At 42.6% G+C, this 25,855-nt stretch overlaps 1 protein-coding gene across 6 annotated transcripts in view; it reads left to right on the top strand.

The window, feature by feature from the left end:
- Positions 1-25,855, top strand: part of ADGRB1 (adhesion G protein-coupled receptor B1) — a 295,067-nt gene that overhangs the window by 17,948 nt on the left and 251,264 nt on the right. Inside the window, exon 2 of one of the 6 annotated variants that reach the window (XM_056332732.1) lies at positions 19,795-19,908. The exons of the other annotated variants lie outside the window; for them this stretch is intronic. The gene's annotated coding sequence lies outside the window, so the exon portion shown is untranslated. The remainder of the gene's footprint in view (positions 1-19,794; positions 19,909-25,855) is intronic. 6 annotated transcript variants of the gene reach the window in all.

Raw genomic sequence — 25,855 nt, 5'->3', positions numbered from 1 at the left:
ATGCCAGGGGAGGTATAGATCAGCTCTTAGGAAGAATTTCTTCACTGAAAGGGTTTTCAAACCTTGGAACAGGCTGGCAGGGAGGCAGTTGAGTCACCACCCCTGGAGGTATATAAAAGATGTGTAGCTATGGCTCTTAGGGACATGGTTTAGTGGTGGGCTTGGTAGTGTTAGATTAATGGTTGGACTCAGTCATCTTAAAGGTCTTCTATGATTCAATGCTTCCATCTCTCTGCATTAAATATAGAAGGACAGAACTAGAAGGCCACTTCCCAAAGCCAGCTGCCTTCCTAGTGAGCTCTCGTTCAATGGTAGCAGGGAGATTGCCTTGTTACTGATACATTATTAACTGTCCAGGACAATAATTTCTCTGGTGACTGGAAACCTCAGCCCAGGTATATTTTTTTTTGCCAAATCAAGCCTGTTTATTCTCATGGCATCGCTGTCCTTCAAAGCGTCTTCCTTCCTCTGGTGCTTCCTTCTCAGCATTGAAGTATAACATTTTGATCTTCCATTCACCTTCCTTTTGCAAGGCCAAATACACCAGTATCTTCTGGTATGTCTTATGTTTCCCTGGTCATCTTAGTGATCTTTCCCTGCAACCCTGTCTCACTGTGAATTTATCTTTCTTGTAGCGGACCACAAAAGTTGGATACAATATTTTAGATATGGGCAAAGGCAGTGTCTTCCCCATATTTGGAAACCTGGAATTATCTCCCCCAATGCATCCTGGACTGATATGTTGCCTTTTTCACAGTGATGTTGTTTGTTTGTACCCAATTTGTATTTTCATTTTCTGCTTTTTTCTGCTCCACAGGAATTACTTTACTTTTTTATACCCTTTAGCTTAGGAATGCCCCCATTATCTAAATGTGACTGTATTAGTCTTACATTACGTTTGGGGAAACTGAGGCAGAGGCAAAAAAGTGACTTGGCCTTCACAAAGGAGGTTGTAAGCCTTGCCAAAAGCACTGCTAAGGAGAGAGGGTCCTTCGATGCCAGGCTGCTGTGGGCATCAAAGCTTTGTCCTGCCATGACTTCCCTCCAACGCCAATGAATCTTCAAATGCCTCCCTGTGGGCAGAGGCTGCCTCTGCTAGGCGGGCATTATTATAAGGAGACTGGTTGTTTTTCCTGCTCCTCAGCCTACATCCCCCCCTCCCTTTTTTGCCAGGCTGTGGATGAATGGGAAGAGAGAGGCTCTGAGTGGAGTCTGTTCTCCAATGCCAGTTGCTGCTGAATTTCAAATAACTCCCCAAACAAAACCCAAACAAGCAGGCCCTTGTGTTCCTCTATCTCCTTTCTCTTTGGCCTTAGTCACCAGGCTTGGCAGCACCGATGCTCCTCTGTGGCACATCACATGCAAGGCAGGGAGGATGGGCTGTTTTTTCATTCTTCTTTTCCCTCAGGGGTCCGAAACAACAGAGCCCTTTGCCTTGTTTGCTTTGCTGGGGCAGGAGGGAGGCGGGCTAGAGGAAGGAGGACAATGGTATAATCCCCTCGTGGCAGGGTTTTTGGTCAGCAGCAAGGTGGAGGTTGGCATCTTCAGAAGAGCGACTGCCACCACCCATCCTTGTCCCCTGCATCCCTAATACTGACAGTGTCTGGCCTTCTCCTTGTAGAGGACAATGGGAAGGTGCTGGCTGCTCAGAAACGGAGGGAGAAGAAAAGGTGCTGTCCAATACCTGAGAACAAAGGCTCCCTCGTGTCTCAGGGGTATTTGCTAGCTGGCAAGGCCGTGCCAGCTGCAGAAATCAGTCAATGCAAATGGTTCCACTTTTGTCTTTAATGCAGGTAGTGGTGAAAAGGGACAGTGGGACAAATCCATCTGGGAGCCACGGTTTAGCTAAGGTGCTCGCCTGGAGATGTCTGGGGTGGATGCCCTTCTCCTGGCACTGGTGTGCATGGTGGATGGGGAAGACAGAAGAGGGGAGGAGAAAAACACAGCTTCTCTGATCACCTCTGTGCCTGTGCTCTCCAAAGCAGTCTAGGGCATGGGAGTCATGGAGAAAAGTCCAGACAAATTCTTGTGATCTGAGTAGAAGGTTTTTTAGGGGTCTTGAGACCCCTAAACTCACTCCAGTCATGATCTAAGACAGGACTCAAAACTCCTTTGACCTGCAGGGAGAAAGATCTCTCTGAACATCATGGTGGATCAAAGCTATCGCACACTGGGGCAGCTCCTTTTGACCTATTAATTTTCAGAAAGCTAAGCCTGATAGACTGGGGCAGTGTAGTAATTTTTTTGGTGTGGTTTTGTTTTTTGTGGGGCCGGGGGCAAGAAAAAAATATAAAAGGAGGGGTGGGGGGATTTAGCACTATTTCTTTATGGTGTGTCTTAGACCAGAAAAGCCCTCTGCAAAACTCACTCAGGATGCACTGTGAGTATTTGGCAGCATATGGCGGTGTTGTTCACTCCGCTGTGCTCAGGCACAGGTCTCAATTCAGCCCAGCTTTCACTGGATGAGAGGGGCAGCTCATTCTGGCAGCCCACTTGGCATGCGGTGACTTTATACAACAGGACATGACCCCTTGCTTGTGATAAGTGATATTAACTCCTGACCTAAATAGGGCAAAAGAGACCCAAAGTTTACAGAAAGCCTGTTCCACTGGTCTGAGTAAGAGCCAGCCAGCTTCTGCCGGTGATCTGCCTGTGACTGGAAGGAGAAAATTATTAATAACCATAGATTGTCTGTGTGGAAGAGCTTAAGTGATAACTGGTGCCTTTGCAAACTCATGGGAGGAAAGAAGCTGACTCTCTTGTGGATAAACATGAGTCTTCCTTCTGCAAGGCTCATCACTACTGCTCTTTTAACGGGAAAAAACAGCATACAAATATTGTTGTTGCTAATCACCACTGCTGAATGGCTCATGGGGCTGTCAGAAAATACACAAGGAAGGTATAATGGTGGGGTATGTGCTAAACCTGGGGTTCTGGGCTAAGCACAGGAGTCCTTGGGCGAGATTCAATGGCCTTATTCTGCCTGAGGACAAACTACATGAACAATAAATGTCTCTTCTAGTATTATATATACACACACACATACATATATATCTAGATGCATCTCTTTCTCTCTCTCTATACATATATAAAACATGATAGAATGGTTTGTGTTGGAAGGGACCTTTAAAGGTCATGTCATATGGCTCCCCTGCAATAAGCAGGTATATGTGTGTATATATATATATATATATATATATATATATATATATGCACACACATATAAAAAAAAAAATTAAAAATATCAAACAAAAAAACCCCCAAACCAAAATGGAAGATGTTTTATGGAGAATGACCTAGACTTTATACCATCCCAGTGTTCTCCTCAAGCTGAAGGGAAATTGAAAAAACTCCTTTAGAATGGTGCTTTGTACAAGTTGATTTTTGCATCTGTTGCTATGTATCCAACACTGATTTGCAGGGCTGAGCTGCTGACTCTGACTCTGCGATGCTCCACTGCTTTTGAGAGGGTTTGGATTTTTCCAGTTATACTCAATACTCTGATTTTGAGGGAGAGCTTCTATTAATATATTTTCTTATATATTCCTACATATGATCTTTATAGCTAACTATATATATGAAATAGGGAATACTTCCAGCTGGGAGTGGTATGTAAGGAGTCTTTTACTGCTAGGCAACCACTTCAAATCCAAGGCTGCAAATTGTTACTCAGTCTATGACAGCTCCCTTAACCCCTGAGCTCTTCTGCTGAAACTGGGAAAAAAGAGGCGTTTTGAAATGAAGGTGAATCTAACTTGTTCCAGAGATGAAGTTCAAATCTTTTCAATGTGGTTGCTCTTCAAACTGATTGGGGAAAAATAACAGAAAAGGATAGTCAGAGTTACTAATTAATAACAACAACAACAACAACAGTAAAGCCAGTTAGGTTAGTCTCTTTTCTTTCTTTCTTTCTTCCTATCTCCTAAGTCCGTTGGGAAAAATTTTGAATTTCTGTGAACAAATTTGTTCGTTCATAACAGCTTATCTCAGAACCAATTTTTACCCAGTGATTTTTGACATAATCTCTTTGACTGCTATATACTCCAGATGTCTTCAGTTGAATTCTATATTAAGCTATATTTGATAAAACATAGATCATGAATCATGATCATTTCCCCCATAGAGTGGTTCAAGTGAGTCCATATGTAACATGCACAGGCAGTTTTCCTACATATATATATATTTGTTGTTGTTGTTGTTTAATGAGATAAGTTGGTTACATACTAATGCTTCCAGGTACAGCTGTTTGGATTTCTGAACTCTTTTTTCAGCCTTGGGTGCATGTATGCGCATGTCTTTCTCCACTCGTGTGCTATGCATACATTTAGTTCTGTTCCTTTTGTGAGTATCTGATCAGAACAGAAATATGACAAGTAATGAAGAGCTGATAACAAATAAGGTATTTTTTCACAATGTCCCAGTCCCAATGGTCCTGAAGAAGCTCTCTATTGAGAACTAAACCCTTAACTGCTGTCTTTGAGGATCTTGTTCCTCCATTGTGACCTCCTGAGCTGCTGAGAGGTTGAGATCCCTCAGCCTCTACCCAAGTCCTTGTCACCAAAGGGAGGCAAACGAACACCTTGTGAAATGAAATAGTTGACCTACAACTCTTTTAGTGATGAACATTTTTCCAAATGTTTCACTAATCATCAGAATATTAATGAGTAATAAACAAAATAAGCTACCAGCAGCAAAGAAGGAAAACAAGAGACAGTGTGTTATTTGCACAGCTGCAAATTTGTTGCCTGCTTCTCCTCCTACCCCAACCCAGGCTTACCAGATCTATGAAATCTGGAGATTCTCCATGTGTAGAAGGAGACTGATAAGAAAAAATATCAGATGGTGGTCAGAGGCGAATGGCAGAGATAATAAGGGATTTGGAAGATCTACAAAACATGTTGTTAAAGGCTGCACGAGAATCAGTTTTTGAAAATCTGATATGAAAAAACCCCACAACTTCTTGGATTTAAAAAAAAACCATAAAAATAAAGGTGTTGCAAGGCACAAGCTGCAGAGATGCTGGAATAGCATCAGTAATTGCCATGCAAATCACTGCACTTTTGATTTTTCCTGTACCTGGAAAAGGAGATTCTCTGTCACTGCAGTGGCTTTTCTATTACCTAAAGCTCAAAGATTAAAAACTAGATGCTTTTATCCTAAATAGCTTTACTGCTGTTCTAAACAGCCTTACTGCTAAAGCCGAATGCGTGAAGATTAAAAGCACTGCTTAAAGGTTACTGACATTACTAATTACTATTTGTCATTAATGGCCAATCAGAGTGTGAAGAATGACTTGATGTCTTTTCCTCCCATGACCTGTACTAGTGAGTCCCACTGGCTTCTTAACTCTTATGAAGGATTTTCCTTCTATCCATCTTACATAACTACCTTTCTAACCTCCTGGAGTATCAGCTGGAGAGGTTGAAGTTCTGTGCATTACTTTCCTTCTTGGTGTGCATTTGTCATACTTAGCATTTTTCTGCTGGGTTAAGAAAACCCGATAAACATTAAAAGTCACGTTAGATTTTGATCTTTTTCACTTAGATGGTAAGGTACCATCCCTCCTCTGCTCACCTAAATAGAGGTTTCCACACCCCACACAAGCAAAATCAGAGGAGTTCCATATAAAGCATCTGTGGTCAGGAAAAAAAACCAAGTGGAGAAGATTAGTTACCTCATCTTTCACCAGAAGATAATGTGCTCTTGCTCCAAGGCTTCCAGCTCGCATGCTTGTGAAAGGTGTTTTGTATCTGGCATCAAAGCTGAGCCAGGGTATTTAAAAACCACATTTTGTTCAGTAAACTCTTTCCAAGGCAAGACTCCATGAACCCACACTGTCTAGAAGGATGACTCAAGGTTGCCACTGGCCAACTTTAATTTTATCTGTTTGTCTCTATGAACAGTATTGATCTCTGGCTGAAATCCTGATGAGTAGAGGTGACTTGGAATTTACAACAACTTATTATTGTCCATTTGCACATCCCTCTGCACCTCAGCTTTTACTTAATCATTTCCCTACAGATGGCCAAAAAGAGCTTAAAGCCATAGCTGGAGTTTCATTATCCCTAAGCTGCTCTTAATGTTGGTAGCCTCAGTCGTTTTAAGTGCCCAGGTAATTCTGGAGAAGTATAGGCCACGCTTTGTCCACCTCTTATGTGAAGGTTGACTAATACATCTTCTCCATGGAGTTACAGACTGATTGCCTCTTATCCAGGCTTACCTGAACGTATCTGCCCATATACTTAACAGTATCTAAGTAAAGCACTGGTAAGCACTTAGTCACAGGTTCTCCCCAGAAGTCTCATAAATGGGTGGATGCCTTGGAAACCCTGCAGCTTAAATACCAAAGCCACTAAGGACTTCCCCAATATAGAAAACTTCTAGTTTGTGTCACTGACTTTGTCTACCATTAGCGACTCTTTGATTCACGTCTTTTCTTTAGGATGTAGCAGGTCTTCTCATTCTCTCTGCAGAGAGGGGATTCCTTTTAAGCTGACGTATGCCTTGATCTCTGAAAGCAGCTCCAAATCTCTTGTGTCTGCTGCCACAGTAGTTTCTGTGTTTTAAGGCCTCCAAGGATGCTGAGGATCTTTCAAAACATTAAAAGCAATTTCCTCAGCATCAACCACTTGCAAGAAATAGGTGTCCTTCATGAAGAATGGAAAAACGTGCCAGACTGGATGAATAACAAGGGGTGACACAGACAAGAGACTTGATACTTCCCTTTTTGCCTACAATTCTCTCAAGGTTTGAGTCCCTTATGTAAAATCTGAACAGGGAATGAGGAAAAGAGATTTTTTAGGTCCCAGTGGCGAGAAGGGGAACAGAGACTTTTGAAGGTTGCCAGAATGCTGACATTTGATAAGCAGCAGTAATGGAAAATTACAGATCTTGACCTCCTCTGGCATAGCAGAGGACATACCAGCACAAAACCATCCCAGGGGAGAGGAGCTGTGAGTGCACCTGCCTCCAAAGGGCAAGGAAAGGACAAACGTCATAACGTCATGGAGGGCTGGAATTCCTAATGCTGCCAGGCCAGACAGTGTCCCGTTGTCCTCAGCTGGGGGTTACTGGGATGCTCTGCAGTGAAGTTTGAATAGTTTGTCCCTTCTGAGATAAATCCCCTTTTGTGATGACTGTCCATTGTAGACCTTTCTGCCCAACACGTGCATGCTAGATGCTATTTTCTTATTTTTATTTTTTTTTTTAATCCTCTCCAGTTGCTTTACAATAAGACGGGTGTTAAACCTGGCTCTACTTCATGCTTAGAGCAGTGGACAATCAAAATGAACTGTCTCTCCTGTCCTAATGCAGGTGGTAGGGCTGTTCCAATGCTTTAAACTATTGGTGTGAAGAAAGACTTCCTTACTACTTTTACTACCTCACTTCTTACTTACTTACTACCTCACTCCTGAAGAGCCATTCAAAAACGCCTCTCATTGCATAGCATCTCTATCCATTTTTATTGCTGATAGTGTTTATTTCTGCCTCTAAAATAATACCACACATCCCCATGTAGGTATAGTTTTAGATTTATGCAATTACTGCATGTGACTTTCAATTTAAATGAACCTCTGACCCACTACTTCGCTCTCTGGCTGTGGACTTTTCTCTGATCTGGGCTTTTCCCTGTGATTACACTCATCAGTGGCCTTTCTTGACTGTGAAGACAAAAGATGTGTGATAATAAACACAGGATGACAGAAGCAAGCTGCTGCATTCCTCCTGAGCCCCATGCTCATTGCTGAGCTGAAAAAACAATCAGTGGATTGCCTTCAGCTTGAGGAGGCTGAAACAGAGCATCAGTGGGATTAGCAGGGTTTAGGGGTATTAGAATAATTGGTGGTGCTAATTTCCTATGCTGGAGACTTCCAGCTGAGTGAAGATACTGCAAGATGCTGGTCTCTGCAGAGACAGATGCACTTTAGAAAAAAGGAGAGCTAGCTGGTGATGATGCTAAGGAGGAGTAAAGAGATGCAAGAGTTAGAGTGGCAGTATGAAAGGATCGCAGTGCAGCAGGATCTGTAGCTTTGGTATTAGGTGAAAAAAATACCCTAGAAAATACCATGCATAAAGTTTGGTGGGAAGTTGCAACCCAGGGTGGAGAAGAGGAGACAGGAGCAAAGGACAGAAGACTTCATTTGGAACTTGAACTGGGGAGGGAAGGAGGAGATACTATTGCATTTTCTTGATACCAGGGGAAAGATAAATAAACTTCTGCCCTGTCCTGTCTGTGAGGACGCTATATAGCCTGCTAGATATAGATACAGATAGATATAGACTATCTGATATCCATGTGCACCTTGATCTCAGCCATAGCCTGAGAACAGGATACACATGTACCTCCCCACATCTGTGCTGGGGCCACCAGACATCAGAGTTTGAACAAAGCCCGGACTGTGAAAAGAAAACATACTGTGACTGGGAAGCAAGAGTAAGGATGAAATAGTTGAGGGAAAGGGTTTTCGATGTCCAAGGACAAAATGGAACTGTAAGCTTCATTAGCAGGTTGAAGGACTTACATTGCTGACAGTGAAAAATAAGGAAGGATGCAATGGACTTTTTAAGGATGGCCCATTACCTGAATTGTTTAGACAGGATGAAATAAATCTTTCCCTGGACTGGAAGCACATATTAAATGGGATCTGCAAGTCTGTTCCCACTTCAGTGTTCCTGGGTCTTGGACTAATGCTTTCCCCTCCTGTTATGTGCAAAGATCACCCTGCACAAAAGAAAGCTCTTTGATGACTGTCTTTCCACTGGGTTCACATCCATTCAGTCTCTAAGTTCTTCATCACCATGTTCAAAAGCCCCCACTGTAGTAAAAAGTTAATGAACTGGAGCTCTGGAGATTGATTATGGGTTGGGCTCACAATTCTCAAAGCTATATCAGAAGCTTTATCAGGTGCCTGCTTGGACAATCTCACCCTTGTATAGACCAACACTACCCCTCAAGTCAGGTTTTCCTTAGCAGTGTTAAATGTGGTCCTTTTAGGGCCATCAAGGCATTTTCAGCTAAAATATACATTGTCATGGCCCAGCCCTTAGATTTTTAAACATCCCATCATTCCTCTCGCTCTCTTAATTTGGCACATTGTAGTTTTGTAGCTTCAAGGGCTACAAACCTGGGGGTTTGAGGTCTCCTGTGGTGGACAAAGCAAAGTCTTAGTGGACTCTGCATTGCTGCATAGTGCCAATAGTAGGGGAGGCAATTAATTTTAACCTTCCAGTCATTTGAATATGTTCCTTTTAGCACTAAGGGTAGTGGAAGCTTCCCTGCTAGCTGTTGTCACTTCATCCCCAGGAATGCTCCTATAAGCTCCTGACTTTTACTGCTTTAAATGTTCAGCAAGTACCTGGTTAAATCCTGTGGAGGCATGGAAGATTGTCTTCAGGGAGACCCATGAATGCTGAAGCTTTGTGAGCAAGACTTCTTGGCTTCCATCTTCAAGGCAGTGAGAAATGATAGCATATGATTAACTTATGAAGTGCTTGCTGAGGCAATGTCATTAGTTCGAACAGGCCCTTGTGAAAATGGAAACCATCAGAACATGAATTTTTAATGTCTGGGCTGCATTAAGATCTAAACATGATGGAGACTAAACTTAGAGCCTGAACTCAGAGCGTGGTGCTGTTATTTGTGGCGGAAGCCAGAGATGGATTTAGGGAGAAAGTAGCGTAGTGGTTTTTAAGAGGCTCTTGTGTCAGGGGAATCTCCACCAGTTTTGGGCAAGTGCCAGCACAAATTAGACTAGTTTCTCGGTGACAAATACACCTCTGTCTCTGTCCGGGGTCTCCACCAAGCTAATTCTGTTTCTGCCTTTAAATGCTTCCTTTCCATCCATCATTGCATTCACTTTCACTCCTGATGATCTGTTCTCACCCATTCTCATGTGACCCTTCCTCCTTCTAGGCCACCTCTTCCCACCCTACGCTGACTGCTGATCCCCCCTCTTCACTGCTTTGCATGCCCACTCCCTCCCTGCCATTGCCGGTAAGAAAACACCTGAAACCAGGAGCTGGCACTGGAGGGAAACAGCACTGTGCAACTTGTGAGTGATGCAGGAGATGGCCAGCTAGAGGCTGCCATGGCAACAGCTGGATTTCCTTCACACACACCCCCCCGCCTCCTCAGAGATTATACTAAAATGGCAGGGAAAAAAAAAAAAAGAAAAAAAAAAGCAAAACCCAAACAGCTAAGGGGAGAACCAAAGAACGCTCTTCCCCAACAAAATCATTTGGCTTTTTTACATGTCTCCCAATGTAAATCCCTGGTGTCCCTAGTTGCTAGTACAACCATCCTGTGATTATCATTACAACATGTTAAGCAAAAAAAGGGTTGGTTTGCTTCCTCTTAGTGGGGAAGACCTTGCTCTGTACTTCTTGTTCTGTGATCTGTGAGCTAAGTGACAAAGCTGCGGTGGAAGGATCTATCTGGAGATGACTATGCTTTTATTTGGCTTGTTGCAGTGGTTGTATGCACTTAGAAGATCTGGGGTTTGGGGCGTGCAAGTGTGTAGGAATGCCTCTAGGAGAGGTCCTAGTGGTGCTGCTTCTCCTGCGGCAACCCAGAGGACAGGCAAGCCCTGCTCTTCATCACAAGGTCATTGTATCAGTTAGCATCCTACATGTGTACTCAGACACATACAAGTCTACTTGGCATGAGGCAACATGTGAGATGTTGATTGAATGTGTGCTTGAAACACAGGAAGAATCTGACTGATATGCTACTTCTAGTGGTCTTCATCTCTCCTGCTGGATTGTGGTTTTTTGAAAAAAAATATGGCTGATGTGCTTTTTCTCTTTCCTTCGTTTGTGACTGCTTGCATTGGGAAACACCAAAACTGTGTAGAGCACTGAGTGGAGAAGGAATTCCCATGAATAAACATGAAATTCACACAAAATTTGCAATCCAATTGCAAATTGATATTTAATGTTGCATCAGAGAAGAGTGACTGTCTGGGGATGTTTGCGCAGTACAACCTTTCAGTCTGTGCTGCCATATCACAGACCCTTTTATTCCCAGCATCCCCTGCCTGACTCAGCCTTGTTCAGTGTGTCACAGTGCCGTCCAGGTCTGTTCACTACCAAAGACAGTGAGCTGTATGCACCGTAGACCTCCAGCTTTCAAAGCCCAGGCTGGGCCCCTGTGAAGGTCCAGGTGGGCTAGCATCCCATTTCTCACAGTGACCATAATTCGTCCCTTCACAGACAGACAATGGATTCCACCCCAATCTCTTAAAGTTGTATGCTGAACTTAAGCACTGAAGCACAAGATGGATATCCCTTCCCTGTGCCTATCAACAGGGAGAGTAAACTTGAAGTTTTTGATTCTTTCATATGTCTCCAAGCCCACTCCATGCTACTTTTAATATGTCATCCCCAGGAACTTTCAGACTGGAGATCTTGAAATGTCACAGTAGATCAGGTTTTGGAAGACTTCAAGCTTTATTTCTGAATGAAGCAGCATCTAAGAGATATCTTGGCAGCTGTAGCATCAGAATAGCTCTGTCCTAGTCAATGAAGCTACAGCAATAAACATCAGCTGGTAGTATAGCCCATAAACAGTTAGACTTGCCATGCAGTCAAATCATTTCTTCCTAGAACCAAGATACCCTCATTCTTCTTGGGTCCCAGCCTGAACAAGTTTTCAGGGTGCTGCTAAGGTATTTTCAATTTGCTGCTTTAGCTGCTAATAGGGCTGAGTCCTTTTCTGGGGGGAGAGGGGTTTGGCAGTCATTGGTGTCCAGCCAGAGAAGCGATGAATGATAGACACATACATACACAGGAAGATATAGTTAATATGGGGCACAGAAGCCGAATTTCAGCTTGATCTTGAGGATGTCAGATTGCTGAGCTCTGATATCCTCACTTAGTTTCACGCTGTTTGTTTTTCTCCCCCCGCCTTCTCCTCAACAATTAACTTTGCAATTAGACTTAATTATATTCAGTAGATATTGAATGTGTCCTCTGCCCCAGTTGCTGCTGATGGAGAAATGCAGCAGTTGGGGTGAAAGATGCACAGTCAGCTCAGCAGACCATTCAGCAGTGATTCACACATCCTCTGCATGGGTGAGAACATGGATCTCTCCTAAATACGCAGTCTTGTGATTTTCTCCTCCTCTTGCTCCCACAGAATTTCACCTTTCTGGCTCATTTTAGGAGTCAAGCAACTGCTCTTAAATGTCAGGGAAACCTGGAAGAATCCCTTGAAGGATTTTTTTTTTTTCCACCAAAGGTGGCAAATCTCAGGATAGTATTATGCAACCAGAAAGCTGGTTTTCAAATGTATCATAAACCCAAGGTACAGTCTTTGTTAGTAGAACACAATGTCCGTTCTCTGTCTCCCAGTCTCTAGGGCACGGAGGGATCACCTGTGAAGCTGGCAGACCTCAAAGCAAAGTTTCTAAAAGGTCTTCCAGTACCAATTATCTTTTGGTGTTACTTGACTCTGAAGTGTCCAGAAATCCAACACCAAATAACTCTTTTGGGGTATCAGTGTTAGCATCACTACCCTTCCTCTGTTCTGGATAAATGGCAATGTGTAAAGAGTGTGTGCATGTGTGTGCATATATACATGTGTGTGTGTGTTGGCTTTTGTACAATGTACAGTTTTATGCGATGTATCAGTAGCTGAGATATCAGGTACTTCAGTCTCTTAACAACCTATCTATTGATACAGTATATGAATGTTAGATTACTTTCATTCCCTTCTGGGAGGTATGTGGCAGTCTTTCTGTAGGGAGGACAGGGTGAGAAGTAATATTTTCAAACTATTATGTGCAGTGGGGATTGCTTCATGGCTTGGAAAGCAAGCATTTCAGTTCAACACAGCTCCTTGTGGGAGCTAGTGTGAAAGACAAGTGGTTTGTAAAATCTGGGTACAGAAAGCCTTTGAAATAGAAGTTTAAGATCTTGCATGGAAATGACCTTTTTTTTTATTGCTGGAGAGCTATCCGGAGAAATAAGTTTGGGTGATTCTTGGCCTTAGATTCCCCAGAATAATGATAGTCACTGGATAGGAAAAGGAGGGTTTGCTATGGACATCAATCTGCTTCAGACCAGGTATTCAAGCTGCTTTGGTTTGATTATATGCGTAACTCACCGATTTTGAAGGAGAGTGAAGTTATTTCTCTGATCTTCTGGATCAGAGCCTTTGCTTCTGGAGGACTAGTACTTTCATAGCCAAAAGGCAAGTAGTACTCCTTGCAATAATGCAGAGACCACATCTCCTGGTAAATTGTCTCTTAAAGGCAAGGATGGAAGGTGGAGCAACAGTAAACTGCAGCAGCAGCCCAGTAAGTGCCTGGTTGTACTTTACTTCTGTGACTAGAGGACTTCATTATCTCGAGCTGCTCAAGTAAATCAATTTTAAATGCATAATACCTCCCCCATCACTTTTGCTAGCTGGAACTCAACTAAACAATGCATCTCTTGAGAAAAACAGACAAAAATCCCAGCCATTGGGTCAATTTGCTGTGAGTAGAGATATCAGTCACATACAGAACATTGGCCAAGCACTTACTCGGGTACTTCATGTGGAGAACCTTGGGGGAAAGCTGAAACCCTCCATCTGCTCGGTGAGAAATCGTGCTCAGAAAGTTGAGTAGCCTGGACTTTGCAAAGAAGTGGTCCCTTCTTGCTTCCAATTAGGCGGTCCATATACTGCATTGTCAGAAAGACAGGTAATTGATGGAGAACATAGAAATTCACATCCTGTTGCTCCCTCCTCATCCCCCCAATGTGAGTGAAAACTTGCATCACTGAAAACTTGCTCCCCACTCCCCCACCCCCCTTTCCTGGAGCTTATTTATTTATTTATTCCTGTGCCTAGTAATTAAAACATTGTGTCTGGCCAAATTACAAAAAAAGAAGAGAAGTACCCAAAACCTAAACACCCCACATTACCAGAGGAAAAGAAAGGCTGGAATTGCCATAAATAACACAGTAGTTCATGAATAATTCAAAACAGAATATATTTGTTATTGTGAGGAGTTATCGCAGCTAATTATAGTCTATTGCTATCGTTCTCTCCAAAACTCTGGCATTGATCACTGCAGGACATGCCAAATATTTCATTAAAACAAAATATTGTACTCAATACTTCCCTGTTGATAAGCAGGTCTTTCCCCAAGAGGGATCACTGTTCTTCAGTGGCTTTTGTTCGTTCGATCATGGTCAGTAAGAAATGGAAAAGACCTTTCACTTAACTGACTTGTTCATCTCTATTTGTCCAGCTGGTCCCTGCAGACTGTTCTCCTCTGCTCAACGTTGGCCTAACTGTCTTGGCACAGAAAAGGCTCAGGCTTCCACCATTCCAAGAAAAACAGGGAATATCCTTTTAAGATTTTTTTAAAAAAAAAAATAAAAAAAAATCTGATTTTATTTTTTTTTAAATAATCTGATTTTTTTTCTTTAAATCTGTCTGCCTCCTTTAGAAAAGGCTTGCATCCTGGGATGGGAGGAAGATTTATGCACATTTTAGAGTGATATCTATCAGGTTATGTGGCTTTCCTGTTGGGTTTCCTTTCAGATTTCCCCATGAGCTGCAAGATTGCTGGGTGTATAGAAGACTTTATGAGTTGTAGACAATTGGCAAGCAGCAGATGTTGACTAGACATGAGCTTGGAACTGGAGATGTTTAAGGAATGAGCTCCAGAAAATCAGAATATGCCAAAGAACTGTCTCTAAAAGAAGTTTTAATGAGAATATTAATCATGAAATGCAGCAAAGAAAGTAAAAAAAAAAAAAAAGAAAGAAAGAAATATTTCATGAGAGAAATGCAAAGCCAGTATTATTTTAGAAAATTGACAGACAGGGAGGAAAATTAGATATCTTTAAAAGTTTGAAGAGGCTGGGGAAGGCTAACAGATGGCCAGCCTGGTGGGGGTAAATCTTTCCCAAGCTTCAGATATTAAGTTGCAAGGAAGTGAGGGTGTTATTTTACCTGCAAGTGGGAACCTCAGCATGAACATGAATCTAGTGCCAGCAAAACACTGCTCTAGGGAAGAAATCGCCTATTGTCCAGTCTCTGACATTAGATTTACAGTATGTTGTATCATTGCGAATAGTTGTTGTCCTTGGTCAGACTAAATCTAACTTTCAACCTATTTTGAAATATGGATCAATCTGATATTTCTGTGTAGTAGAGGTGACAGGGTTTTTTTTCCTTCTACACTCACCTATGTCTTTGATTCCTTTTCCCCTGACATCTCTTTTTGGCCTAACTTCGGCTAAAGGCCTGAATCTGTAAGACACAAAGTTTATATTCCTAAAATCTACTGAGAAGTCTGCAAAAAACCTGTTAGTATTATTATCATTACTACCTCCCATATAACATCATTCTGTGTCTGCATTTCCTACAAGAACTTTAGATAAAGTGAAGGCTATTTACATGACTGTACAGTACGTGATACAGGCTTGCTCCACCACTCAAGAGTCTTAAATAACCCTAAGAGGTCTGCTAAGGGACACATTATTTGTGGGTGTGCTCTGAACTCTGAGTGAATGAAAAAGCTTTGGTGTATCTGCATTGCTCTGAAGGGATGGCACCACACCAGAGTTAACGTGGTTTGCTCCACATCTCACCCCTTCCCACCTTTCTGAGCACTCATTTGGGTGCTGGCAGAAGACCCCCCAGGTGATTTTCTGAGGTTCTGCTGCATGTGGGCACACAGGTACCTGACATTACCTAAAAGCTGTTTGGCTAGGTCTATGAGCTTCCACGATGGCACGTAGGCAGGTGTAGCCTTGAGGGCACATAGGAGCCACCGTTATTTGAGGGAACAGAAATGGCCTCTTTGCCTTCCTTGACTTAAGTCATCAAGCACTTACTTGCATTAGTTGGGATGGGGGAATACAGGAGATAAATGCAGCACATTAGATTCCTTCTAGATTTTAAGTTGAATTATTTCAGACTCTTTAGAGTCTCATTTAAGGACTCTGTTAATTTCATAGTTATATACCTAGTTTGGTTGTTGGGAATAAAAAGGAAATAACCTCCAAAGCATTTTCCAGACAGTTACAGAGAAGATCACTTGAACAGTGACTGGCTTTTTGGGAGATTGTTACAGAGAGAAATCACTGTATTGCAAGGAGAAGAAGAAAACTGCATACATTTTACATGAACAGGTTATTTGAGAACACGACAGCTATAATGAGAGCGAGATCATCTTGCTTGGAGCTTTACAGAGTGGAGGTCAGACAGCTCTGAATTAGCAGAGTCATTAATATTCTACTACAACATAAGGCTGGAAGGGACCTTCTAGGTCATCAAGCCAACCATGTCATATAATCCTTTTTGAGAAGAGCAGGTGTCATTGGAGGCTAAGTAGTGGAGAAAATGCTTCTGGAGACATAAAGTACTGGTCACTGACCGAGCGGTTAACAGAGAGCAAGGGCGAGGGTTTTGTTAAGGGACTTAAGGGAATTATGTATACCTGACTGAGATATCTTGGAAATTTCCAGTACTTCCAAAGTAACTTCTTCATTCCTTGCTGTGTTTAGGAAGAAAAGTTCTGACTCTTCCCTAAACATCTTGCATTATTGAACTTCAGAACTCGGGGGGTAAATACGTTGCTATGTGGATCAGTGCAAGCTGCTAGGCACAGAGCAAAGAAGGACGGATCCTGCCTGCTCTTCAGTGCCTTCAGTTCTTCCTGAAGATGAAGGTGCTCAGCAGTGTTGAGATCATCCTCTTTAGGGTTGTCTCTGACTTGTAAAGGACACCTAAACTTGACTGTTTCTGAAGCATGGATGCAGGAGACAGTGATATGGAGCAGCGAATGGAGGTACCAGGTTTTCTTCCTAGGAATCCCACTTGATTCATGTCTTAGCTTTGCCTGAGTAGAATTTTAATTCCACTCTGCCTTTGTTCTCATCCATGTAATGTACTAAGATAATTACATTTTTGTGTCTCACAGGGATGTTGTGAGGTTTCTCTAACATTTATCAAGTGTTTGAAGAAGATCTTATGAAGGTAGAGTGTAAGTACCAGAAATCGCTAACAGTCCTGACGAAGATCCTTCCTTCGAGCAATGTAGACAAATTCAAGCTGGAACTATGGCAAACATTTCTTAACAGAAAAATTAATTAACTGCTATGGCAGCTTCCCAAGGGAGGTGGTAGATTTTCCATGGCTCAAAATCTGTAATTCAAAGCTGCCTGTCTTTTTGAAAGGCAGGCTCTAGCTCAACTTGTTACAAGTTATTTGGTTCAATGCAGAAATCACTGGATGACGCAGGTGATAGATCTTGTGGAGTAACTAAAGGGCCCCCCACCATCTCTGAATGTTTTTATCTGGGAAGCAGAGAACCCCCAGCAGATTTTTCTGCTAGTAGCATATTCACCAGGTCCCCTCCCCAGTGCATGGCCCTTGCTTCTTCAACTAAATTTTCATTCACCTTGTGACACCAGCTCATAAATACTGTCATCTTATTGGGGGACTGTCACTTCTGTTGCTTTTTTAGATAACAGATAGTTTTTACTGTTTTTTTATTTTATCTCTGGTTTAGTAGCAACTGTGTGTTGAAAAAGTTCTGTCTTGTGTCAAAGACCAGCCAAGTGACCCCATGGTCTGGCATAGTCAGTGCTAGAAATACCACCAGGGACCGAGTATATGTTGTACCTGTGAAGATGTTTTACCACTGTATTTACCGTCACTTCTTTTTGCCTTATTCCACATGCCGCTATATCAACAGTGTACAGTCCTGTTTTCTATTTATTTATAGACCCCAGATACCAGATAAAACAGTATTTTGGGAAATGAGGTTCTCCACTTCTCTCTGATCTCTGCCTGGGTGCATTGCCCTTCATGTGTTTATGAAGTTGGGAAGGACACAGTCAAAACTGTTTTGCTTTCACCTTCCACATACCCTCAGTCTCCCTATGTGTGGGATTTTAGATAAACTTCAGTCACAGGGTTGTCACTTTGTGGCCAGTGGGCTAGATCTAAATCTGGGAAGAATGGTTTTGGCAATGGATAGTATCCAGCCATCAGCTGTGCCTGAACATGGACAGGTGCTCCAGGTGTGTCTAGCTGTAATATTCATGTGAAAAAAGGCAATGGACCTGGTGAAAAGAGTGCCTTGGTCCCCATAAATCACGTTTGCCACATCTACTGCTTACACAAGAGGTTGCCAAAATCCACAAGGGACTCTCTCTTCTTCTCTGTTAAAAAGCTTAGGCTGCCTTGTTGTGCCTCAAAACCAAATAATGCTTTTTTTTCCTAAAGCGTCCTGAATGGTCCCCAAAGATCAAACATGATTTGCTGCTTATGTCAAATTTTCCAAGACAAGTTACTGCTACAAAACTCTCTGTTCAAAAGAAGCATTCAAATAACAAACTGGTCGTTACTGTCTTCTCATGTGATGGATGAAGTTAAGTTTTAGGAGAGGAAAGAAGGCATTGTATAAACAACAGATAGGTTATTCTTACTACTATTTTAAAGGGGATTATAACATGAACTATGATGAAACAGAGTTGAGAAGTGACCTTTGTGCTAGAAGGTGGGGAAAGAAAAGCATTTAATCAAAAGGCTCACATCTGAAAAATTCATTTGATAGTGATGATGCAGTAACTGCTACTGTAAATACAATTTCCTCTATTTTTAAAGAACCATTTGGTTTCCAGACACACAATTCAGCACTGTGCTAACTGGCAGCTTTGGTGTTTAAAATGGATTGTGTCGAGACAAGGAAATACCTGGAGGCAAATGTGCTGTTAGGAAAGAGCTGTAAACATTTATATTAAAGTCACAAGAGGGCTTTGTGACTGTCAGGAGGCAGGCAAAGGGCAATCTTAGATCTTGCCAACACACTTTGTTGGAGTTTGCAGAAGTCATCTTCTATCTTATAGCTACAGAGACTAACTTTCAAAAATACAGGAACTTGGAGGGTGAACTCAGCTCCTTATTTCCATTATGTTCAGGCAAGTCTTGAGGGTGCTTAGCATTCAAGCAATTGGGCTAGTTCTAGTCTGGGATAATTTTTGGCTGAGGAGATTTCCTAACATATACCAGATAAAGGTGTTTTAAAGATGTTTTGTGCTTTGTTGCCTTCTCTTAGGACTTCCAACAACAAAACATAATTCCTTATTTTAAACGCCCTATTTTTTGGTTATGTGGTGCCAGATCTATATATGTATCTAAGGGTTCAGGTGCTTCTTGGACATCTTAATAGAAGATAGTTACTTTTATACATATAATCCACATGTTCTGAAAAACTGAAATCATATTTCTTTCTTTCATGTATTGATTGATTTTCCAAATACATCCAAATGAAGGGAGATCCTTGCTGCTGGGCAGTACAGCGAATAGAGGACCCCCTAGGCTTCACTACACAAAACCAGTTTAAAGCCAGAAGTGAACATGATGATATGCCATCTGTGTAGAGCAGACCAGAGAGCTTCACTCAGCAGTTTCTGAAACAGTCCCCTAACTCAGGCTGAACAGGAGAATTAGATCCCGTCTCAGTTTAATATTTTGCAGTGGCAGAGGAGCTGCTGCCCCTTCTGTGATTAGTTACCAGTTTAGAAGACACACACACACACTTAATTTCCATTCTAAATCCCTATTTGTATTCCATATCATGAGCTATTGCCAGATTTTATCAATGTAACACTACTGGAAAGGGTAGGTGAAGATCTTAGCTGGTAGAGGTTGTGCCAGCCAGTTTTGTAACAGAGTGGGATATAACCTGGTTCCTGGTATTATTTAGACAAATCCTATATATACCTTTCTGTTCTACCTGCAGGGATGCTGGAAATATCCATGTTCTCTCTTTTCTTTGTCTATAGGCTTTTCTATTAGAAACAAAGCCACCTTCATCCCTTCTCTCCCTGGGCTCCTTCCATCCATCTCCAGTTCCTCCTTGCACCATAGATCCACTATTGTCTTGGGCAGCAAAAAAAGTGAGTTTTGTTCATTTTTGGTGCCATTTTTTACCTCCACAAATGAATGTCAGGGAAGAAAAGGGGGAGGGTACTACCTGCCTCGCCTGTGTGATAGCCACAATATATGTTTTTGTCAGCCAGTATCATGGCCTGTGAGGCTGTGAAGGAAAGACTTCAGAAATCTTTCTGTATGTGTTGCATAGTCATCTACAGTCCCTGGATAAGGGATTCAATAGCTTAGATGACCTTTACCAGACTTTTGTGTCAGGCTCTGCCCCCAGTTTTTCCCTCTTCAAAGCAGCCTGTCCACTCATTTCTAGGTTTGTGTATTTTGATAAACTCCTCAATATTTTTGTGACCATGCTTTGTGACCGGTGTGGACCAGCTGCCAGCAGCCTGCTTCCTGCCAGCTGCTTCCTCAGGGGGTTTTGCCCCTAAAAAGGGAAAGACCATCATCTGCCAGGTGTGCCTTCTCCTGCTCATTTTACTTTGAAACCAGTCCCCAGTGCAATACACAATAGGACATATCATCCTCACATGGCACGGTTGTCATGAAGGACAAAGGACATCTAATGTCCATTCATTACAGCAGAGAGAAGTTTGTGCAGAATGCAGACTTGACGCTGGGAGACAGCAACCTTGTTAATTAAAATGTCAGTGACTCAAATCCCCTTAAGGTGAGAGAGTTGCATTTTTTATTACCATTGCTAATAATGATACAGTCAGCTGGTACCTTGTAGAAGCATAATGCGTTTCATTTACGTTGACAAAGCCTACCCACTTTGCATGTTTCCTCTGTGCCTTATATGTGACTCTTCAAAAGAATCATGAAATAAGGCTAAAGATGGAGAGAAAAGAAAAATTTTAAAAAAAAAAGGTAATGTTTTTATTTTTTCCATCTTGTAAGACAAAACCCGTTCATTATCATTCTCCAAATCTTGAACATAATCTTGGAAATTAACATCAAGCTCATAGGAGGGGAGGGAGAACCTAGAAGGAAATGTAGCCAAGCAGGAATAGAGGTGAAGCTGGGAAAATGCTAAGGTAACTGCTCCAGGATAGGTTCAAGAAGGGTGACATATATCTTTAGTTACAACTTGAATGATCTGCTGAAAAACCTCACTCCTTAATCACCTCTTGCATCACTGGAAGTACCTACTACTTTACCCTATTCCACCCTGTTAACTGCAATGGATGTTGTAAACCTGTCCTTCTTCTCTTTATAGAGGATGGAGGAAAGGGCTGTAAAAGGAAGGACTTTAAAACATATCATGGAAGGGCTTAAAAGCTCTGACTAAAACTGTACTTCATTTCATGGGTTACTTTGCAAATACATCAGGCCATCTCCATGACTTATTTAGGGCACCAAGCGCTCACTGAAATCATAGTGCTAATGGGACATGAACCCTGTTTTGCCTCTGCTTTGCCTAAAACAAGCAACGAACCATGTGGTCACAATTTTTGTAGGGCAGAAAATGCTCAGAACTTGCTCATTCCAACTTGGTAGCATAACCGGGAGGTGCCACTCCTTTCACAGCTACTTAAGCCCCTGCAAGATCAAACTGTAGCAGTAAATGCGTTGCTCAAAAGCTTCAGTGAATGCAAACTCAGCTTCAAGGTAATGGGCCTTTTCAGGCCTTGAGATACAAAAGATTTCTGTCAGGACAGTGTCTATGAGTCAAGCTCCAGCAATTCTGATTCCACCTGGAAATAGGTCCCACAAAGGCCAACCAAGTCATTAGCAGTCTATGACTAACTGCCTGTTGTAAGATGGGCATAACGCAACTTCCCTTTGAGACAGAGCTCAGCTTGAGCCCTGTAGCTGGTTTTTCATCATGGTGCATTCAGGCAGGATTTATCTGCTGTCTTGGTGTTGTCATTCATGGCCATTCTGGTCACAGGAGAAGCTCTGCTTCAAAACCTCAGCTTGCCATGACCTCTGCCCCTGGTGAGCAAGGTATAGCATGAGATCCAGAAGTGAAACCTGCCCTGGCAGCCTTTGCACATGTTTGCCATTGCAGCTTTGCACTTGCAAGGATCCCATTAGCATCATCTCACTGTTGCTAGGAGATGACATTGTCTTTGACTGAGCCAAACCATGACTCAGCATGTTGTTGTAGCATGTTTTGTTGTTGTGAGAGAGGAGGCATCAACTCTGAGCTGCAGAGATGAGTTTGAGGAGCAGCATGAATGCCATATGAGAAAGAAAAGGCTGAGCAGAAGAGCCCCAAGGTTGTGCTGAGGAGCAAGAGGGAACATTTAGGAGTTAAACCTCACAATTTCAAAACTACCTAAGAGCATTTCTGCACTGGCACAGCACAGACCCATAAGGATACCCTGTTAAGTCCTATACAGACCATCTCATACTTTGGGAGCCTCTTGGACACGTTAGCATGGCTTACCCAAGCAAATATAGCCTATAAGGCCAAACTGTTCCTGGGCTTAGCCAGTTCCCTGCTACAGGCTGTGTGCATGGACATGTTGGATGTACCTTCCCCTGAAATTTAGCAGGGTTATTATTAGCTCTGATAATTAGAAGGAAAAGTTTGCTGCTGATGTTTAGTGTGTTTTGTAGTAAAGAGCTCTGCAATGCTGTGACTTTGTACCTCAAAGGAGAAGAGATAATCATGTCAAAACCCTAAAAATCTAAGGTTTTGTGTGAATATTTACTCTTTTTTTTTTTTTTTTTTTTTCTTTTAATGGCTGATACCTGATTATCCTGGTGCCTTAGTCTATATACACAGAGCATGGGAGATTCATAGTTTCTGCTGAGTGACCCAGGCTTCAGAAAACTATTGCAGTATGAATAAACAGTAATAAACACAGTGATTATTTCACTGGCAGGAAGAACAGATTCTGGAAGGGAAGAGAATTAACAGGTACTGATTTTTATCCTCACAGAACAGTGTTTCTGACAGCAGGACTATTGTACACTGCCCAATCTGTGATTGCTCTGACTGGTATCACTAACCAGCATGGCACCCCGATAGTTCTTTTTCCTATTTGTAATGAACACGGCATTGAAAAAAAAAATCTCATTCACAGAGGAACAAATAATTGAATAAGTGAAAATAACTAATAAATGTGCTGAAATCCTAATCTCTCAGTAGGGAAAAATACAAATTGTATTGGATCATTACCTGAAGTTTACTACTCACTAACTTCTACCTTGGGACTCACATTTCAGTGTGGACAGGCAAAACACCAGAAAATGAACACTTGGGCAGTCTTTCCTGCCCTGGAATAAGTAGAGAAAATAAGATGTTGCTACAAATCTTGTCCTCTCGGTCTCCTCTGGTTCATATGCATGCATTGGTCTTATACGCAGAGAATCATCAGAAGACTCTTCACTAAAGGTTTGTCTAGAAATGTCTTGAGATCTTCTTCATGACAGGAGTGGGAGGCATGCTGTAGTGGATGTAATGATACAGGATACCACTCTGTGTGACAGAGTAACAGAGACAATTTTCCTGCCTCTGAATGGCACCTTGCTCTTGGAGAGATGCATATACCCTGCAGCAGCAGAGGAACCTCTGTAGAAAGCCACTGCTGGTTTTGGACCGCTGCCCCATCTCTCTGCTGGAGAGTTTTTCTCCTGGCCTTTTAAACTGTCTTCTCTGTTGCTCTCACTGTTGGTTAGTTTCTGATGGATAGCACTGACATGTACATGGATGTGGTCTTCCTGCCGAGTTGATGGGTGACAGTTTTTCAGGTTTGGGTTACATCCAAAGTACTTTGCTTAGGAAGCTGTCAGATTAGTATTAACTGTCAGACAAATGATAGAGGTCTTTCTGTAATGATCCTGACATTTCTCTGGGTTCACCATCTAGATGATTCCGGGACATAGAAAGTAATCAAATCCCTTGTCTCCGTGATGTATGTAAACACGCTGAGCTGTAACCCCTGTACACAGAAGAAGTGAATTAGACCTTTGGACTCTCTGAACTGAATAAAGAAGTGAAGAAGAGCTAGGTCCAAGATCAACCAACTCAAAAGAAGAACAAGAGGCCAGAGCATCACAGTAGCTCTGACTTCTACAAATTGCTGCTTTATACCTGATACTTTCCTTTTCTGCCCAAGACCTCCTTAAGGGGTGAAATGTCTTATGTGTCTATTGCAGGTCTTTGTCTAGGAAGAATTCTCCTCCCCTCCTAGCCTCCCGAATGACTCAATAATTACTTTAACTGATTCAACGCTCCCCCTCAACCTCCAACCGCCCCCCTCGCCACCATTCAACTTTAACACAAGACCACACTGTTTCTCGGTTTCCAGTGCACCCGAAGCTATTCAGGCCACTTGTTCCTCTCTGAATGGAGCTGACAGAGCTCCTTTTGTACAGAGGCAATTCTGGATTTAATTGAAGGCCTACTGGGGGCTGGGGTGGGGGGGGTGGGGGAGGGAATGGGGTCACTGGGTCAGTGTTTTGGAAAGATCAACTCAAAGGAGAGTCCGAGGAGAAAATGAGTGTGTGTTAGATGTTTGGGAAGTGGTTTTGTGTGTGTCTGTGTATCTAAGGGCAGTGCTCCCCATCTTTCAGAAATTATCATCATATGTATTTGGCATCAGAAAGCAAACCAGGTCATGCCTGGGGCAGATGGCTTTAATAGCCATTTTGAATCTCTAATGACAGATCCCAGGGTCCTTTCTGCGAGGATCACAGAATAATTCAAGCTGTGGTGAAGGAGGTCTGATGTCGGAAAGGTCATTTGCTGCAGTCTGGCCCCTCAGGTCAGGCATTCATCACGCATATTAAAGGAGCTCCACTAAATTCCCTTTTCCAGTTCAGAATTCCTCCCTGAAGATAAGTTCAGCTTCAGCCCTGTCCATACCACTTACGGGGCATGGTTCATGCCAGCTCTGTGAAATCACCGCAAGAAGGCAAGACCTTTTTTCTAGTGAGGCACATACATGGTGAGTCATGCCATGCTTTGAACCAGCACAGTCTTGCTGTGTAAGGGGACCACAGGTCATAATCCACATGAAAAACGGACAACAGTCAGCAAGCATAAAAGCAGTGTGACTCTCCTACTTCACTGCTCAGCTTCTTTTTGGACCTCCCCACTTTCCCACCTGACTAAAAAATATAAATTAAACTGTAAAGGATTGTATTGATTGTGCTGCACAAAAGCCAATATAATCCTGGCAGAGCTAGGCCACAGCCCAGCAGTTATTTGTGCAGAAGGACCCCCCTTTTTTTGTCTCAAAAGCCAGATGGACATGGCTCGAGATACAGTAGGTAAGACTGCTTCGAGCAGTTTAAAAAATTCCCCCTCCCCACCTCTGCTGATCCTCCCCTGTCTACTCCACCCTGAGGTCACCTCCTCTCAAATGAGGGGTTACCAGTTCTGGTCCCTACTTCTCCTTTGCCTGAAACCATCAGAGTGATGGCTTTCAATCTGCTGACCTACCTGACTTCATTTTTAAAACAACTGGAAGCACCAAGAGAGGTGGGAGGATCTCGTCTGAAACTGCTCCAGGCTGATGACAAGTGTGGAGCTGACAGTGCCCTTGTACAGCTCCGAGACAGACACCTGCTGAGAGCGTGTGCTAGGGGGGTGATACATAATTTAGAAGTTAAACAGCAATCGTGCTATTATCCTGAATATGTGCTTTAAAACCTGACATCTCTTGCCAGCTGCTCCAGGGAGGAGCAGACTGATACTGCTGAAGTGGGATGACCAGGAGAAGCTCCTGGGTTTTGTGGAGGTGCAGGGGGTGACCTCATTTGAGTGAACAGAGACAGGTTGAAAAGCTTTTTAGCAAAGCTGGCTACGCCCCTGAGAATTCTGTTTCCATCCAGCATCACAACTTTTCTCTGCGTCTTTCACTGACGAGCCTGCGGCTACATGTCCCTCTGGGATACATCCACTGCCATTTTGCATTATCCCTGTGGGCCCCAGATCCCAGTTTCCTCCAGAGAGAGGTGTTTACAGACGTCAGAGACCTGTTGAGTTACATTTTTATC

Source organism: Falco biarmicus, chromosome 3, assembly GCF_023638135.1.
Source record: "Falco biarmicus isolate bFalBia1 chromosome 3, bFalBia1.pri, whole genome shotgun sequence".
Lineage (NCBI taxonomy): Eukaryota > Metazoa > Chordata > Aves > Falconiformes > Falconidae > Falco > Falco biarmicus.
Note: the sequence above shows the minus strand (reverse complement) of the source record. Positions and strands in the feature narration are given on the sequence as shown.